The sequence below is a fragment of the Pongo pygmaeus genome, chromosome 5, assembly GCF_028885625.2.
Source record: "Pongo pygmaeus isolate AG05252 chromosome 5, NHGRI_mPonPyg2-v2.0_pri, whole genome shotgun sequence".
Lineage (NCBI taxonomy): Eukaryota > Metazoa > Chordata > Mammalia > Primates > Hominidae > Pongo > Pongo pygmaeus.
The window spans coordinates 48,682,087-48,702,578 of NC_072378.2; positions in this window are offsets into that span (position 1 = coordinate 48,682,087).

The window sequence follows — 20,492 nt, forward strand, 5'->3', positions numbered from 1 at the left end:
TCCTATGGTTCTCATATCCTTGTCTTTCAAATCTAAGATTTACTAACAGAGACCAAAGGTTTTAAGGAGTGCACATACATTAACGAGTAATCTCATATCTATTACTTTCAAATTTCACTCAGTTTAGACTTAATCATACATCAAGGATATTGTAAGAAGGCTGCAGAGTTGTTTCATAGAAGATTAAAGTTGCCATAGCATCATAATCTACCTTTCCATTGTTCTGAATAAAGATATTTGTTAGTAACTGAACTTTTCTCATTATAATTTTCCATTTTTCATTGCTCTTTTAATATTAGGATGACATAAAGAGAAATCCTCAATTGTGGCAAAGTTTAACTTTCTACCAAGTAGTTTTGTCAAAAAAAAAATAAAATAAGTAGTTAGGGTTATTGTTACCCACTGTTTTAGTCTGTTTTGGCTTCTATAATCAAAATGCATAAACTGGGGAGTTTATAAACAACAGAAATTTATTTCTTACAGTATGGAGTCTGGGAAGTCCAAGATCAAAGTGCTGGCATATTTGGTACCTAATGAGAGCCCGTTATTCATATATGGCACCTTCTTGTTGAGGCCTCATGTGATGAAAAGGGTGAACAAGCTCTCTCAGGCCTCCTTTATTACTATTATTTTTTTCTATTTGTAAACTATTTGGAGAGATTTATTCTGAGACAAATATGAGTGACTATGGCCCATGACACAGCCCCAGGAGATCCTGAGAATATGTGCCCAAGGTAGTCAGGCTACAGCTTGGCTTATACATTTTAGGGAGACATAAGACATCAATCAACACATGTAAAATGCTCAGTCTGGAAAGGAAGAACAACTCAAAGTGGGTGGCAGGGGTCGGGGGTGAGAAGAGGGGTTTCACGTTATAGGTAGATTCGAAGATTTTCTGATTGACAATTGGTTAAAAGAGTATCTAGAAGGGAGTGTCTGGGTTAAGATAAGTGGTTGTAGAGCCCAAGGTTCTTATGCAGATGAAGCCTACAGGTAGCAGGCTTCAGAGAGAATAGACTGTAAATGTTTCTTGGCAGACCTAAAAAGCTGCCAGACTCTTAGTTAATTTTCTCCTGAATCAGGAAATAGATGTGAAAAAGGAAGAGGATTCTCTAAAGAATGTAGATTTTCCCTACAAGTGACAGCTTTGCAAGGACATTCCAAAATATGTCAAAAATTATACTTTGGGCCTGCTACCTGTTATGTTGGTATTTTATTGCTACAAAAAGTCTGCCTTCATGATCTAAGTACCTCCCAAAAGCCTCACCTCTTAATACCGTAAACATGGGGCTTAGAATATCAACATATGAATTTGGGAGAACACAAACATTCAGACCATAACACCCACCAAAACCCGTACTCTATTCCTATCACTAGTTCCTGCTCATTCAGCCTCACTCATGTCCAGGTCCTCCATCTGCCCCAGTGGTTCTCAACTAAATCAGTATCTCTGGGGGGTTGATGCTCAGACATTGATATTTTTCCAGTGCTTGAATTCACCTGCTTTTATTGTCAAATGCAGGAAGAAGACAAATAATTGCAATTCTAGGACTAGTAGCTGTACCCCATTTGTTTTCGGAAATTACCTTCTACACTATAAAAGGATCCCAAGTATTTTTATTGAAGACTTACTTTCTTCCCAGAACTTGTTCTTGGCTCTGGAGAAACAACAGTGAGGAAGGAAGGAAGGTTAATGCCCTCTTTGAGCTTAATTTCTGGTGGGAAAACAGACAATAAATCAATGAATATAAGCATGCACTAATAGTCAAAAAGCATACACTAGAAAAAACAAACAACAAATAAGCGTAATAATTGTGATAAATGCTGAGGTTGGAAATACACCATTCTAAAATGTAATAAAGAAGCTAAGACCTGAAAGCTGAGAAAGAGGCCAGCTGTACAAAGAAATAGCATGAGTTCTAGTTAGGAGAAATAAAGGACAAGCACAATACAATCATGAAATGGGAACAAAATTGTTGTTCGAAGAAAAGAAAGAACACCAACGTGAAAGCACTACAATGAGAAAGGAGACTGGAATGAAAAGGCTATTTGCAGACAGGGGTCAAATCAGTTTATCTGTCTGAACTCCCCTCCTTGCTTGTGTTGTCATGTCTGGAAAAACCCTCACTATAATGTTGGCCTTTCTCATCAGCCTCCATTTCTGTTCATTTTCATCTGCTCAGCTTGACTCTCAGGCACAGACCCTACTCAGACACTGAACCTTGACTATGTCCTTTTAAGAAGAATGTAAAGGAATAAGAATGATACAATGGACTTGGGGACTTGGAGGAAAGGGTGGCAGGGGGAATGAGGGATAAAAGACTACAAATTGGGTACAGTGTATCCTGCTTGGGTGGTGGTTGGACCAAAATCTCAGAAATCACCACTAAACAACTTATCCATGTAACAAAACACCACCTGTTCCCCAAAAAAGTATTGAAATAAAAACTTTTAAAAAGTCTGATACTCTGGAACTTGATCTTGTCTTTGCTCCTGAGACTGTTTTTGTCAGGCATTCTTTATTTTTATTTTTTTAAATTTTGCTTTAAGTTCTGGAATACATGTGCTGAATGTGCAGGTTTGTTACATAGGTATACATGTGCCATAGTGGTGGTTTGCTGCACCTATCAACTCGTCATCTAGATTTTAAGCCAAACATGCATTAGGTGTTTGTCCTAATGCTCTCCCTTCCCTAGCCACTCATTGCCCCCAGCCCCTCATCCCCCAACAGGCCCCAGTGTGTGATGTTCCCCTCCCTGTGTCCATGTGTTCTCATTGTTCAACTCCCACTTACGAGTGAGAATATGTGGTATCTGGTTTTCTGTTCCTGTGTTAGTTTGCTGAGGATTATAGTTTCCAGCTTTATCTATGTCCTTTCAAAGGACATGAACTCATTTTTTTTATGGTAGCATAATATTACATGGTGTATATGTGCCACATTGTCTTTATGCAGTCTTTCATCGATGGGCATTTGGGTTGGTTCCAAGTCTTTGCTATTATAAATAGTGCTGCAAAAAACATACATGTGCATGTGTCTTTATAGCAGAATTATTTATAATGCTTTGGAAATATAACCAGAAATGGTATTGCTGGGTCAAATGCTTTTTCTGGCTCTAGATCCATGAGGAATAACAACACTGTCTTCCACAATGGTTGAACTAATTTACACTCCCACCAACAGTGTAAAAGCATTCCTATTTCGCTGCTTCCTCACAGCATCTGTTGTTTCCAGACTTTTTAATGATCACCATTCTAACTGGTATGAGTTGATATCTCATTGAGGTTTTGATTTGAATTTCTCTAATGACCAGTGATAATGAGTTTTTTTTCATTGTTTGTTGGCCGCATACATGCCTTCTTTTGAGAAGTGTCTGTTCATATCCTTTGCCCACTTTTTGATGGGGTTGTTTGTTTTTTTTTCTTGTAAATATGTTTAAGTTCCTTGTAGACTCTGGATATTAGACTTGTCAGATGGATAGATTGCAAAAAATTTTCTCCCATTCTGTAGGTTGCCTGTTCACTCTGATGATAGTTTTTTTTGCTGTACAGAAGCTCGTTAGTTTAATTAGATCCCATATATCAATTTTGGCTTTTGCTGTAACTGCTTTTGGTGTTTCAGTCATGAAGTCTTTGCCTATGCCTATGTCCTGAATTGCATTGCCTAGGTTTTCTTCTAGGGATTTTATGGTTTTTTGGTTTTACATTTAAGTCTTTAATTCATCTTTAGTTAATTTTTGTGTAAGGTGTAAGGAAGGGATCCAGTTTTAGTTTTCTGCATATGGCTAGCCAGTTTTCCCAGAACCATTTATTAAACAGGGAATCCTTTCCCCATTGCTTGCTTTTTCAGGTTTGTCAAAGATCAGATGATTGCAGATGTATGGTGTTATTTCTGAGGCCTCCGTTCCATTCCATTGGTCTATATATCTGTTTTGGTACCAGTACCATGCTGTTTTGGTTATTGTAGCCTTGTAATATAGTTTGAAGTCAGGTAATGTGATGCCTCCAGCTTTTTTCTTTTGCTTAGGATTGTCTTGGCCATATGGGCTCTTTTTTGGTTCCATATGAAATTTAAAGGAGTTTTTCCTAGTTCTGTGAAGAAAGTCAATGGTAGCTTGATAAGAATAGCTTTGAATCTGTACATTACTCTGGGCAGTATGGCCATTTTCATGATATTGATTCTTTCTATCCATGAGCATGGACATTTTTCCGTTTTTTTTTTTTATCTTTTCTTAGTTTCTTGGGCAGTGGTTTGTAGTTCTCCTTGAAGAGGTCCTTCACACCCCTTGGAAGTTGTATTCCTAGGTATTTTATTTCCTTTGTAGCAATTGTGAATGGGAGTTCACTCATGATTTGGCTCTGTGCTTGTCTATTATAGGTGTATAAGAATGCTTGTGATTTTTGCACATTGATTTTGTATCCTGAGACTTTGCTGAAGTTGTTTATCAGCTTAAGGAGTTTTGGGGCTGAGATGATGGGGTTTTCTAAATACACAATCATGTTGTCCACAAACAGAGACAATTTGACTTCCTCTCTTCCTATTTGAATACCTTTATTTCTTTCTCTTGGCTGATTGCTCTGGTCAGGACTTCCAATACTATGTTCAATAGGAGTGATGACAGAGGGCACCCTTGTCTTGTGCAGGTTTTCAAAGGGACCACTTCCAGCTTTTGCCCTTTCAGTATGATATTGGCTATGGGTTTGTCATAAATAGCTCTTATTATGTCGAAATATGTTCCATCAATACCTAGCTTATTGAAAGTATTTAGCATGAAGCGGTGTTAAATTTTATTGAAGGCATCTTCTGCATCTATTGAGATCATCATGTGGTTTCTGCCATTGGTTCTGTTTATGTAATGGATTACGTCTGTTGATTTGCATATGTTGAACCAGCCTTGCATTCCAGGGATGAAGCCAACTTGATCATGGTGGATAAGCTTTTTGATGTGCTGCTGGATTTGATTTGCCAGTATTTTATTGAGAATTTTCACATCAATGTTCATCAGGGATATTGGCCTGAAATTTTTGTTGTTGTTGTGTCTCTGCCAGGTTTTGAATCAAGATGATGTTGGCCTCATAAAAGGAGGTAGGGAGGAGTCCCTCTTTTTCTACTGTTTGAAATAGTTTCAGAAAGAACAGCACCAGCTCCTTTTTGTACCTCTGGTAGAATTTGGCTCTGAATCCATCTTGTCCTGGGCCTTTTTTGGTTGGTGGGCTATTAATTACTGCCTTAATTTCAGAATTTTTTGTTGGTCTATTCAGGGATTCGACTTCTTACTGGTTTAGTCTTCGGAGGGTGTATGTGTCCAGGAATGTATACATGTCTTCTAGATTTTCTTTTCTTTTTTTCTGTTTTGGAGATGGAGTCTCTCTCTGTCACCCAGGCTGGAGTGCAGTGGTGTGATCCCGGCTCACTGCAACCTCCACCTCCTGGGTTCAAGCAATCCTCCTATGTCAGCCTCCTGAGTAGCAGGGAGTACAGGTGCATGCCAACACGCCCTCTAATTTTTTTTTTTTTTGTATTTTTAGTAGAAACAGGGTTTCACCATGTTGCCCAGGATGGTTTTGAACTCCTGAGCTCAGGCAATCCGTCCCCCTTGGCCTCCCAAAGTGCTAGGATTACAGGCATGAGCCACTGCACCCGACCCCCTTTATCATTTTTTATTGTGTCTATTTGATTCTTCCCTCTTTTCTTCTTTAATAGTCAGGCTAGTGGTCTATCTATTTTGTGATTCTTTTCAAAAACCAGCTCCTGGATTAACTGATTTTTTTTGAAGGGTTTTTCATGTCTCTATCTCCTTCATTTCTGCTCTGATCTTAGTCATTTCTTGTCTTCTGCTAGCTTTTGAATTTGTTTGCTCTTTCTTGCTTCTCTAGTTCTTTTAATTGAGATGTTCAGGTATCAATTTTAGTTCTTTCCCACTTTCTGATGTGGCCATTTAGTGCTATAAATTTCCTCTAAACACTGCTTTAGCTGTGTCCCAGAGATTCTGGTATGTTATCTCTTTATTCTCACTGGTTTCAAAGAACTTTCTTATTTCATTTCTGCCTTTATTTCGTTATTTACCCAGTAGTCATTTAGGTTGTTCAGTTTCCATGTAGCTGCATGGTTTTGAGTGAGTTTCTACTTTGATTGCACTGTGGTCTGAGAGACTGTTTGTTATGATTTCCACTCTTTTGCATTTACTGAGGAGTGTTTTACTTCCAATTATGTGGTTGATTTTAGAGTAAGTGTTGTGTGGTGCTGAGAAGAATGTACATTCTGTTAATTTGGGGTGGAGAGTTTTGTAAATGTCTATTAGGCCCACTTGGCCCAGAGCTGAGTTCAAGTCCTGAATATCCTTGTTGACTTTCTGTCTTGTCGATCTGTCTAATATTGACAGTGGGGTGTTAAAGTCTCCCACTATTATTGTGTGGGAGTCTAAGTCTCTTTGTAGGTCTCTAAGAACTTGTTTCATGAATCTGGGTGCTCCTGTATTGGATGCATGTATATTTAGGATAGTTAGCTCCTCTGTTGCATTAATCCCTTTACCATTAAGCAGTATGCTTCTTTATCTTTTTTGGTGTTTGTTGGTTTAAAGTCTATTTTATTAGAGACTAGGTTTGCAACTCCTACTTTTTGTTTGTTTGTTTGTTTGTTTGCTTTCCATTTGCTTGTAAGTACTCCTCCATTCCTTTATTTTGAGTCTATGTGTGTCTTTACATGTGAGATGGGTCTCCTGCATACAGCACACCAATGGGTCTTGTCTCTTTATCCAATTTGCCAGTCTGTGTCTTTTAATTGGGGCATTTAGCCCACTTACATTTAAGGTTAATATTGTTATGTGTGAATTTGATCTTGTCATCATGATGCTAGGTGGTTATTTTGCACATTAGTTGATGCAGTTTCTTCATAGTGTCATTGGCCTTTATATTTTGGTGTGTTTTTGCAGTGGCTGGTACCGGTTTTTCTTTTCCATATTTAGTACTTCCTTCAGGAGCTCAGGTAAGGCAGGCCTCTTGTTGACGAACTCCCTCAGCATTTGCTTGTCTGTAAAGATTTTATTTCTCCTTCACTTTTGAAACTTCGTTTGGCTGGATATGAAATTCTGGGTTGAAAATTCTTTTCTTTAAGAATGTTGAATATTGGCCCCCATTCTCTTCTGGGTTGTAGGGTTTCTGCAGAGAGATCCTCTGTTAGTGTGATGTGCTTCCCTTTGTAGGAAACCTAACCTTTCTCTCTGGCTGCCCTTAACATTTTTTTCTTTGTTTCAATCTTGGAGAATTTGATGATTATGTGTCTCGGGGTTGCTCTTCTTGAGGAGTATCTTAGTGGTGTTCTCTGTTCCTGAATTTGAATGTTGACCTGTCTTGCTAGGTTGGGGAAGTTCTCCTGGATAATATCCTAAAGTGTGTTTTCCAACTTGATTCCATTCTCTAGTCACTTTCAGGGACCCCAATCAATCACAAGTTTGATGGTTTCACATAGTCCCATATTTCTTGGAAGCTTTTTTCATTCTTTTTTTTCTCTTTTCTCTAATGTTATCTTCACACCTTATTTCAGTAAGTTGATCTTCCATCTCTGATACTCTGATATCCTTTCTTCTACTTGATTTATTTGGTTATTGATACTTGTGTATACTTCATGAAGTTTTGGTGTTGTGTTTTTCAGCTCCATCAGGTCATTTATCTTCTCTAAACTGGTCATTCTAGTTAGCAATTCCTGTAACCTCTTGTCAAGGTTCTTAGTTTCCTTGCATCGGTTTGGAACATACTCCTTTAGCTTAGAGGAGTTTGTTATTACCTACCTTCTGAAGCCTACTTCTGTCAATTTGTCAAACTCACTCTCTGTCCAGTTTTGTGCCCTTGCTGGAGAGGAGTTGCAATCATTTGGTGAAGAGGCATTCTGGTTTTTGGAATTTTCAACATTTTTGCACTGGTTTTTCCTCATCTTCATGGATTTATCTACCTTTGATCTTTGAGGCTGATGACCTTTGGATAGGGTTTCTGTGTGGGTTTTTTGTTGTTGTTTTTGTTGATGTTGATGTTGGTGTTATTGGTTTCTGTTTGTTAGTTTTTCCTCTAACAGTCAGGCCCCTCTTCTGCAAGTCTGCTGCAGTTTGCTGGAGGTCCAGTCCAGACCATGTTTTCCTGGGTATCACCAGTGGAGGCTGCAGAACAGCAAAGATTGCTGCCTGCTTCATCCTCTGGAAGCTTCATCCCAGAGGGGCACCAGCCTGATGCCTCCCAGAGCCCTCCTGTATGAAGCGTCTGTCAACCCCTGTTGGGTGGTCTCTCCTGGTCAGGAGGCACAGGGGTCAGGAACCCACTTGAGGAGGCAGTCTTTCCCTTAGCAGAGCTCAAGTGCTGTGCTGGGAGAACCCTCCTTGTCAGGATCCACTGCTCCCTTCAGAGCTGGCAGGCAGGAATATTTAAGTCTGCTGAAGCTGTGCCCACAGCTGCCCCTTCCTCCAGGGGCTCTGTACCAGGGAGATGGTAGTTTTATCTATGAGCTCCTGACTGGGACTGCTGCCTTTCTTTCAGAGATGCCCTGCCCAGTGAAGAGGAATCTAGAGAAGCAGTCTGGCCACAGCTGCTTTGCCATGCTGTGTTGAGCTCTACCCAGTCCTTAGCACTATCAGGGGAATATTGCCTACTCAAGCCTCAGTAATGGTGGACACCCCTCCCCCCACCAAGCTTGATCATTCCAGGTTGACTTCAGACTGCTGTTCTGGCAGCGAGAATTTCAAGCCAGTGGTTCTTAGCTTGCTGGGCTCTGTGGGAGTGGGACCCTCTGAGAGAGACCACTTGGCTCCCTGGCTTCAGCATCCTTTCCAGGAGAGTGTATGATTCTGTCTCCCTGGGGTTCCAGGCACCACTGGGGCATGAAAAAAAACACACACACACACACACACACAAACAAAACTCCTGCAGGTAGCTCAGTGTCTGCCAGATTAGCTGCCCAATTTTGTGCTTGAAACCCAGGGCACTGGTGGTGTAGGTACACAAGGGAATCTCCTGGTCTGCAGATTGCAAAAACTGTGGGAAAACATAGTATCTGGGACAGATAGCACAGTCCCTCACAGCTTCCCTTGGCTGGAAAGGGAGGCCTCTGACTCCTTGCACTTCCTGGGTGAGGCAATGCCCCACACTGCTTCTATTTTCCCTTTGTGGGCTGCACCCACTGCCTAACCAGTCTCAATGAGATGAACAGGGTACTTCAGTTGGAAATGCAGAAATCACCCATCTTTTACGTTGGTCCCACTGGGAGTGGCAGACTGGAGCTGTTCCTATTTGGCCCTTTTGCCAGATCTCTCAGCCATCTTGCCAGATCCAGGCATTCTTGCTTTCTTCCATACCCTCCTCAAATCTACCATCAACATTTCCTGTGGAATCTAGACCAAGACCATGATCTTCAGCTTAGGACTCTTCCACCAATGTGGGTGCTGGTCAGGCACACCAGGGCCACTTTTTCCTCAACTCGCTACCTAATGTGCTGCCTGCCTTTAATAATAACAGTAGCCACTGAGCACCAGAACCCAAAACATGCAGCTCCTGGCAACTGCTGATGAGCAGCCAAAAAAGGGAGCAACTGTGTCCAACATGAATCATGAAACCTCAATGGAGAGATGGTCTTATTTTGGAATTTTAGCCAACAATTATTTCTCTTTTAAATTTTCCAAGTCTATTTTTAGATACTAATATCCATTCAAATATTAGTTCATGGTATGAAGTTGAAATAGCTTTCATGTTTATTTCATATATGTTAGAAAGAAGGGAATTCCTAAATACTGTTGACTGTTAAAAGTTAATAAACTTAATATGGTAAAGCATCTTTTATTCTTTTTATTTCTTTTATTCTTTCATATTTCATTTATTTCACTGAGAATAGTTCCATGAATTCCTTTTATATATTTATACAATTCAGGCTTATCAGTTAGATTTCTTTATCCCAATAAAACAGCTTCCAAAGTACACTGACATCAGTGAGGCCCTTGTGGCCCCCATTAACAAAACAACACGGAAGCTTTTAAGCTCTGAATTATAATCACTTCAGTTCATGAAAACCATAGATATTAAACTTTGAGTTGTTATGCATGGATAGTGATGATAACTGGATGGAAATTATAGTATATTCAACACCTTCACTGTTACTCTCTTGTTAATTATGCTTATCACCTAAAAGTCATTGATGCAACATATGTATGAGTCAATCTCACTCAATTAATTGGAACATTTTTATGAGTGAAATGTATTAAAATATAATCCAAAAAGGTTGTGCTTGGAAGATAATGGCTTTCAATTATAATACATAAATACAAGATTGAAAAAGATGTACCAAACCATTTCTTCAACTCCCTAAAATACTTAAATTGAAAAAGAATAACAAAACTTTCTTAGGACCCAGAATAATTATATTTAACTTAGGTTTAGTTATGCTGCTTTAGCTATTATCAGAGATGACCAAGATATTTTAAAATCTGAATATAAGTGTGGGACAGTTAAAAGGCTGTGGATAGCAGGATGCAGTGTCAGCAGTATTTTTTTTAATGGGGTATTTAGGAAAATGTTTAAAATAATAAGAAACATTAGGCATAAGGGAAGTAATCATCACTGAGACACTGATACTTATAAAAATAAGGTGATCAAGTGTCCTGGCTTCCCTGAGTCTATCCAGCTTTTATCCTAAAATTTCTACATCCCAGGAATAACCTCTGGCTTAGACATACTAGGATGTTTGGTCAGTCTGTGTATAAACCAGAACATGTAAGGAAACCATGTGAACAGAATAAAGAAGTCCTATGGAGTATGGAACAGAGTACTTTACTATTATCCAAATAGGAGATCTATTTATGAGTAAAAACAGCACTATTAAAATTATACTGTGACAACATGCATAAACTGGAACAGACTAAAGCGGAGTCAGCAAACTTTGTCTGTAAATGGCCACAGAGTAAATATTTCTGGGAATTTAGGAATTTTAGAGGGCAAGAGAAAGTGTAATGATGATTAAGCAAACAGTCCCTTAGAGCAAAGCTGAGTCAAGAACTAGAGGATAAACAAGTTGAGTGACAAGGGTATCTTGAACTTGGTGTTGTAAGTTTAATTTTGAACACCAAAGCCACTATTTCCAAAAATTTTTCGTCTTGTCTTCTATCATTCACATTTATAATCTCAATTGTCTTGATATGAGGACCTGCTCATTTTATTCCCATTAGCTCAATGTGCAGTATCCTTGAATAATTAAAAGGCAACACTGGTGTCCTCTAGTGATTTATTTTACTAAAATCATTAGCCTACTATAGGGCAGAAAGGTCAAAATACTTAAGAGTTATGTCAAGATCCCTTATAATGTTGGTGCTAGGGCACAGGGTTAACAATTAAATCTATGAAGTAGGTCCAGAGAAAGACAATCTTGATCTTCCAAAGCTGTTCACTATATAAACATTCTTGAAAAGATAGTCAAAATGGCAATCATAAAGCTTACATTAAAGTTAAGGAAAGAAAATAATAAGAAACAGGGAGTGCATTAGGAGGGTCGATGTACTTCCAAGGATACTCTGGCAAATAATAATCACATGGGTCCTTTGAAGCTAAGCATCTCACTGTGCCTTTGAGGTCAAGTATCCCAGTGTCATAGCTTTTCTGAGTAGTTATGCTTTTTCTAAGGATAAAAAGGTGAGATAGGCAGAAGCATTCATTTCTGAAATTGGCCTGGATTTTACAAGTTTACTTAGCATGTTTAGCCTAAGTGCCATAGAGAGCACTCAGTCTAGGAGTAGTTGCAGGTATGTACCTAGGAAGGGTTAATTTTATTCTGTCCAAAGAGTACTGGGTCTTCAACATGCCACAGTTCTTGCATTGCTAATTATGCCGTGTTCTGTGGATGGCTTTTGCACTTTGAATGGTTTTCTTGCTACAACAGCATTTGCTGAGTTTCCTAAATATAACTCTTGATGACTCCTTAACTTTTAGTTTCCTATGAGTTCTACAATGAGCCTCTTTTGCAGTTTTTCTTCCTCTTCTAAACATCTAAGTTGTGATAGTAACGTAGTCATTATATATCTTTGGAATTTCTTATTGGAATTGCACAGATTGGCTTTGTGTATTATTCCAAACTCTTTAGTTGAATTATAACTACATATCTACATAATATCTCAACTTCAGATATGAAAAAGAGTAGATGTTGATTTTTTCTTTTTGGAAAATTCAAAATATTAATTCATCCATTAATCAATATGATCACCAAATAGTTATTAAGTGCTTATTAAGTACTAACCTGTACAAATGCATTCCAATTAATTTTCTCTTCATTTCCTATCACTAATAGGAAAACATCATTTTTGCTTAGGACTTCTCATTTTGCTGCTCAAATAGTGTCCATCTCTCATGGAATTTCCCCATTATAATCTTTCCTAACATTGGTTGATTTATCAATGAAATAAGAAATTATTATTCCCTTTTATCAACAGCATACTTAAGTGACTTACCAATGTTATGATGAAGCTTGGATTCAACAGAGATGCTCTATGTAAGCTTTGTGTTTCTTCTTATCCATAGGAACAATGGTTTCCAGTAGAGGATAGTTATTAACACCTCAAGGATAATTACTGCTTGCGATGGCACTACCAAGATAATAAGTTGCCCTTAAATATTCATGGTGACTCATTTAACAAGACAATGGAATATATATTGTTCTCTGTTTATTACAACTTGTCTTTTTTCATCTTTCTATGCAAATATTGAGTAAAATTATATTAACAATTATAATTATAAAAATACCACTTATGTCTATATCTTAGTAAAGTTTTCAAAGGTTTTTATTTATTAAAATATTAGTGTATTTTCTGACCTACTATGTGCCAGTGATGTTTGAGATGCTAGGGATATCGTATTGGAGGAACAGGTAACATTCTTTGCTCCTGTGTGGCTTGTAGTCTACTATCAAAAAAGATGAGCTGAAAACCACAGCTAAGTACCACAGCTAGGAAGTGTTTAACTAGAATTCAAAACTGTGTTTGTTTTACCTAAAGTCCAAATTCTTTCCCTTTGTCTTGAAGCCTTGACTCAATTATTAATGTTTTCAACAAAAAAAAGAGTTTTAAACATAGGCTTATTTCACAAATGGTAATAACACTGTGAAAGAGGTTCTAAGATGTCAGCAGGTATTGTTGAAAGAGTACACTAGCCACTTGGGCACATCTAAGAGTCAAAACATTTCTGTTCTTATTAGGTTAGAATATAGACAAACTCTAATCCCTGAGAATCACTCCATTTTAGATTATTATGCAATTTCCTAAAAATTGTACAATATTGGGTAGATCTAGGGTTTCTATACCACAAATACATTCTCCTTGATTTGAGAACATTTTGGTAAAGCTATTCTCTGAAAACTAACCTCAGGATGGATTATAATCCTAGTTCAAGAGAACAGAGTATAAATCCTAAGAGATATACCTATATGCACCTCTGAATTCCATAGTGGACATGATCAGAAGGGTACCAGAAAGATACTAGGGGTTATCAGAGTTCTTAATTTTTTCCTCTATATCCATAAGAAAATGCACTGGCCATTTTATGTATTACCACCTATGGTAGGCAGAATAGTCCCTCAAACATGTTCACACTCTAACTTCTGAAACCCATTAACATAGACAACATGACTTTGCAAATGTAATGAAAATTATGGAGCTAGACTATATGGCTAGCCCTAATCTAACCGTGTTGAGTCCTTTAAAGCAGAGAACTGTGATTACAGAAATATAGCAGAAAGGCAAGAGGGATGTGGGATAAGGGAAATCATAGAGATTCTAACCCTGAGAAGTTGTGATGATCCACTGTTGGCTCTAAGGCGTAAGAGCTCACATGCAAAGATGGAAGACACGCCTCTAGGAAATGAGGGTGGTCTCTACCTGACAGCCACAAGTAAATGCATGCCTCAGCCCTATACCTACAAGGAAATAAATTATAACAAAAATCTGAGTGAACTTGGAAGTGGATTCTTCCCCAGAGCCTCCAGAAAGGAATGCAATACTGTTAACACTATAATTTTAGCTGAGTGAGAACTGCAGTGAATTTCCAACCTACAGAACTGTGAGATAATAAATGGGTGTTATTGTAAGGTGCTATTTATTAACATAGCGGTGAAAATCTAATGCATTACTTCTGGTAATATTTCATGGCCTCTTGTCTAGTCTGTTATTTTGACTTATACATTCTATCTTATCAAATTTCACTGAAAATACTTGGCTTAAGACTTCTTTTTCATCCTTGGCCTCACCCCTTTTTGATCGAAGTCTCAGTTCTTACTGTTTTTTTCATTCTCATGGCTCCTTTTGGCTTTGGATATTTTCCACAGTTCTTTCTTTGTTCTAAAAAAGTAGTTCATATCAGGCTCACTCTACCCACATGCTTAGATCATGCTCCAGGATATAAGCTAATTTTTCCTTTCCTTTCATAGAAATTTTTCTTCCTGTTTTCGGAAACTGTCTTTCTGTATTGCATATCAACATCACCATACGTCTGTGAGACAGATGCACAAAACTTCCCCTTCCCCACTTCTCCATCTGATTATTTAGACGTTTTGCTTTCAATGGGTTCATACCGTTGTATATTTATTCTCATAGTTAGCCACCTCTACTTAGGGCCCATAGTACTAAATAAGTGCACTTGTAAAAAGGCAAGTAAAGTGGCCTTATAAAAGCAAAAGATGAAAATATAAGAGAGCTAGAAGACATCTAAACTTTAAAAAAAATTTTTATCTTTACATGTATTTTGGTAATTGAAACTTTTGGAGTTAATGCCCCAGATTAACTAGAAAATGATGAAAATATTTTCATGAGGCTGTAGTGGCTACAGGGAAGGTTTCTGGGGCAAGCAAGTCTTTAGGCTTGCAAAGATCAGTATACTAATTGGCAAATCACCTGGATTCTACTTTACCTGGAGAGTTGAAACAACCGTGGATTTAGAGTTCAAAGAATATGAGAAATTGCAGATTTGGAGGTCTTGGCATAAAATAATGACAATTTTATGACGCAAGTGTTCCCCAAAGATCACCTAAAGAATCCTCTGCCTCCAGGGATATGCATGATAACTTATAAATTTGAATGTCTTTGAATTAGATTTAGATGCCAGAAAATACCCAAATAACAGTAGTTTAAGTTATATATAAATTTCTTCCTTTTATAAAAGAAGTCCATATTCAGATAGATTGGAACTGATATGGTGGTTCATGTTTACCAGATACTCACGAAATTTACTTCTAACTTACTCTCCATTATCCTAAGACTGTAACTTCTACCCTAAATATCACCTCATGGTTTAAAAAACCATTAGAGCTCCAGTGATGTATCTGCATTTAAGTCAACAGGAAGGATGTGGAAGTGGGGAGCAGAAAATGACATTCTTCCCAAATCAATTTCTTCTGAAAATTCTTTATTGAGGTTCTATAAAATGCTTGGTTTAGGCCGGGCATGGTGGCTCATGCCTGTAATCCCAACATTTTGGGAGGCCGAGGCAGGTGGATCATGAGTTTCGAGACCAGCCCGGCCAAATGGTGAAACCCCATCTCTACTAAAAATACAAAAAATTAGCTGGGCGTGGTGGTGCACACCTACAGTCCCAGCTACTCAGGAGGCTGAGGTATAAGAATTGCTTGAACCCGGGAGGTGGAGGTTGCAGTGAGCCGAGACCATGCCACTGTACTGCAGCCTGGGTGACAGTGAGACTCCGTCTCAAAAAAAAAAAAAAAAAAAACTTGGTTACTATCATTAGCCAGATGTTATTTGACCAAACATGGTTAAAAGGGAGGAAGGGAAATTAATGATTTTAGCTAAGTAAAATAAATCCTAAGTAAAATCAGTGTTCTGTTTTAAGAAAGAAGGAGAGGATAGATATTTTCTCCATATTTTAAATAACACTTTCTGCTTTATTCAAATTTAAAGATTTCTACAAAAGAGAACCTTTATCCATCTTTATAGTATATGTAGCTTAGAATACAATTATTCCTTGTTTTCAGAATTTTCTACAATGCTGTATAAATTAAGCTCATTAAGAGTATATGCAAAAGGTAAAAAAAATGTGAACTGCAGTAGGCTTTATAGGTTTTCACTTTTTGACTGAAGACATGCCACTGAATTTTCTAGAGAGCCTATCCTTTCTTCACTTGAAGCCCATTTGGATTTGGCTGGTTGCAACTCCCTCTTATCTCCCAGAGAAGACTTAGTTGGCCTAAGCTAATCACCCACACAATGGCTATGGTGATTCTTACAGGGATAAGCACACAGCCCAAGCCCATTCAAGGAGAGTTAGACCCAAGATTTTGCCTGAGTCTTAGAAACTAAGAAACTTACTTTCTCTTGATACCACACACTTACCTGGAAGACTGCATCTCTGGATGCAGCTGGCAATAATCCTGAGACCTGAAGGGAAAAGGCTGTCTGAGAATAGAGTCAATTTATAGACAGATATTTTAACAGGCAGAGAGAAAGTGAAGTCAGATCTTTTGAGATCCTGTATGAATTCCAAAGAAATCATTTCACTTAAGCAAACGTGTGTTAGGTTTTCTGTCCATTTACAGCCAAAATAGTCTTTATCATCATAGAAAAAAGTGTATTTGATTGGCTATTATATATTGGCCACCATGTTGACATATTTTCTTTTAATAGTGCCCAATAATTAGTCTCCATAAAAAATGGATAATAAAAACTATATCCTTTGGCCACTCAAAGAAATTTTCCTTGCATTTTCCAAAAGGAAGAAAAGTTTGCTGGATTACAACATTGTAGCATTCCTCATTTCTTTTTATCTTTCTTCATATCACCTCTGATTTCTACTATTTGTTCAAAAATTTGTAAAGTTATTTTGGTATGTATGTATAGCTAAAACATAGATAACCAGGGCTAGTTGAGCTTAATAAGTGGCTCTTATTCCATCCAGTTTTATCCTCTCTTTAATTATTCCCCACCATAAACTTAACCACACCTTGTTTATCCTAGTAATTGGCAATTTTGCCACAGACTGTAAAAGACACATATGATTAAACATCTTCACAAATGTTTAGTTTCTGTTAATGTCACAAGGTAGTATTTGGCAGTGTTAGTAGGCATGAAATATTATTTTTTAAATCTTTGACTCCCTTGCATGTTGTCTTTTACTAAACTATAAAGCTATGATTTTTCATTTTTGCAGCCCTCGTGGTAGCAAGTTTATTGCATCAATTCAGAGAAAAAAAGAAGTGACATTTGGATTTCTGAAACAGACATTTGAAGCTTATAGCACACACAATAGTTTTTAGAGAAAAACATTTGAATTTAAAAGCTTGTCTTTATTGTACATCAAATGTCAAAGTCTCACTCTCTACACAGAAGGGATATACAGAAAGTTTATTGAGTAAGAAAATAGAGAGAAGGATATAAAAGAAACAAAAGAGTTAGATGTTGGACACACTGCTGTGGGCCTCCTCTTGCTTAAGTTCCCAGCACAAAATAAGAGAGACCCACTTCTCAAGTAGGTTAGGGATATAAGCACAGAGGACACATGTGCCTTGTATCCATGAGTGGGTGTCTGAGAATATAGCAAGATTCTAGGATGATTTCCACACCATAGAAGAAAGATACATAGGAGGAATAGGTATTTTTAATTTGAGGCCTTGAACCAGCCCCCCACCAAGTTTGCTCTCTACTTGAGATAGAAGTAGCTGCATTTTTCTAAGCTCTTAGAAAAAATCAGCAATAGAAAAGAGAGAGAGAGGGAGACCTGCCCCCTTGTAAGTTAATATCCCACAAGAAAGAGAAATTTTGACTAAAATTCAGTCAAATGAAAGTTTTAAATTCTCATGCTCTTGACTGGTTTTCTGTGGAAATCCTATTATTTTGGGTTGAGGATGCATCTTCTAAGGTAATTTGTATTTGCTCCTATCTGAGGCCCAGTTGGAATACCCATCTTAGATAACTCTCAAATATAAACCCTCATGAGACCAGGCTTATGGCTGTAATTTCCCAGGGGAGCTCCTCTTGCTTTTGTTCCTCTGGTTCAGACTGAAACAGAAAGTCTGGGTGAGCAAACAGATTTTCCTCACCACCTTTTTCTGGTGTTAAGTGATTTTTTTCTGGTCTATTCTTGAATTGAGGTTATAGAATTTCACAAGTTCCAATTTTATTTCAGGGCTATAGCTCTAAATCTCCCTGTGTACAAGCCCAGGATCTTGTATTCCATGAGGCACTTAACACTCAAGGCTGTATTTTTACCAGGATTGGAAATATCCTAGCAGCTGCTGTCCTGGCTTTAATATACAGTTGCAACCCTAATTTATTGCTTCCTATTTAGGTTGAATCTTGGGGATTTCTCTTACTTTCCAGTGAATTCAGTACATTTAAAAAGATGCCAGTTATATTCTGTCTCAATATTGTATAGCAGAAGTTTCATCAGGATATCTGGTTTATCATAGATTGTGTTTTTCAAAACCCATTCACTCATGTTATCTCATTTGGGATCAGAGCTTATATACCTTTGTTACAGATGAGGCAACAGGTGAAATGGAGAGTGCTTATTCTGTGAGAACGGTGTACTCCTTGTTATGGAAGCAGGGCTCAAAACCTCTTCATTCTCTCTGATACATCAAGAACATCTCTTTCCCACCCACCTGTTAAAACACCGGGTGCTTCCAGACTCATGCATTTCTTGCCCCCTGGCTTGGTACCCTATTGACCTCCCGCTCACTCACTCTCATTCTTTTAAGACTGTGGCACCTGCTTACAGACCCTCTTCTACCACACACGTTACCATCATCCTGGTTCAATTTAGTGAGTGTCCCATTTAACTCTCAGGCCTTATATTTATTCGTTATTTTTATTTTTTACTATGTGCCCTGTCTCAAACATTTAGTCCAGAGCAGCATGAAAATGTTGCATTCACTTGTGTTTTTATTTGTATAGATTTAAGGGGTACAAGTGCCATTTTATTACATGGATACACTTTCCTGTGATGAATTATTTTCAGTAACTTCAGTCTTGATTATTTTTTTGGACCACACAGCTATACGGAAAACATTTAATCTGAAGTAATAAATTCAGCCACTTAACTTTTTGACTACAATCTCCTGATTGTATACCCACTGAGTATTTGGAGTTTTTAGAGTTTCTTGGATAACTCTAAATATCCATTCCCTGAACTCTCTACTTCTTAACATTCTGCCCTATCTTGACCTTATTTCTTTCTGTGTATTGCTTAGACTCTGTTGGTCTTAATTTAAATTCTTTTGTTATTATTAACTTTAACAAGTTGTTTCATTTTCTTTTGTACCCCAAACAGGAAAGACCCAAACACGAACAAATCCAACTATATCCCTGTACGAAATGTCAAATGTTAAAATCAGCTAAAGGAAATCCGCAGCTTCATAGATTACTTCTAACGATCTAGATATTCTGTTTTCATCTGGTTTTTCAGCTTTGCTGAGCACACTTTCACTTTTTTTCCAGTTATGTATGTCTGCAGTGTTCTAAACTTTTTATTCTTTCTCCAAACCTTCAGTTAAATCAACACCATTTTTTTGTTCTCTTTTTAAAAAGAAATTTTGTCGGTACATAGTAGGTGTATATATTTACAGGGTACATGAGATGTTTTGGTACAAGCATGCAATGTGAAATAAGCACATCATGGGGAATGGGGTATCTGTCCTCTCAAGCATTTGTCCTCTGAGTTACAAACAATCCAATTACACTCTTTAAGTTATTTTAAAATGTGCAATTAATTCATTATTGACTATGGTCACCCTATTGTGCTACCAAATAGTAGGTTTTATCTATTCTATTTTTTGTATCTATTAACTATCCCCACCTCCACCCAGACCCCCACTACCTTTCCCAGACTCTAGCAATTATCCTTCTACTCTCTATATCCATGAGTTCAATTGTTTTGATGTTTAGATTGGACAAATAAGTGAGACATGTGATATTTGTCTTTCTGTGCCTGGTTTATTTCACTTAACATAATGATCTCCAGTTTCATCCATGTTGTTGCAAATGAATGGATCTTGTTCTTTTTTTCATGGCTGAATAGTACTGCATCGTGTATATGTACAACACTTTTTTAAATCCATTTATCCGCTGATGGACACTTATGTTGCTTCCAAATCTTAGCTATTGTAAACAGTAGTGCAGCAAACATAGGAGTGCAAATATCTCTTTGATATACTGGTTTCCTTCCTTTTGAGTATATACCCAGAAGTGGGATTGGTGGATCACATGGTAGCTCAATTTTTGATGTTTTGAGGAACCTCTAAACTTTTCTGTATAGTAGTTTTACTAATTTACTTTCCCATCAGCAGTGCACAAGAGTTCCCATTTCTCCACATCCTCACCAGCATTTGTTATTGCCTGTCTTTTGGATATAAGCCATTTTAACTGGGGTGAGAAGATATCTCATTGTAGCTTTGATTTTTACTTCTCTGATGATCAGTGATGTTGAGCACTTTTTCATATACCTGTTTGCCATTTGTATCTCATATTTTGGGAAAT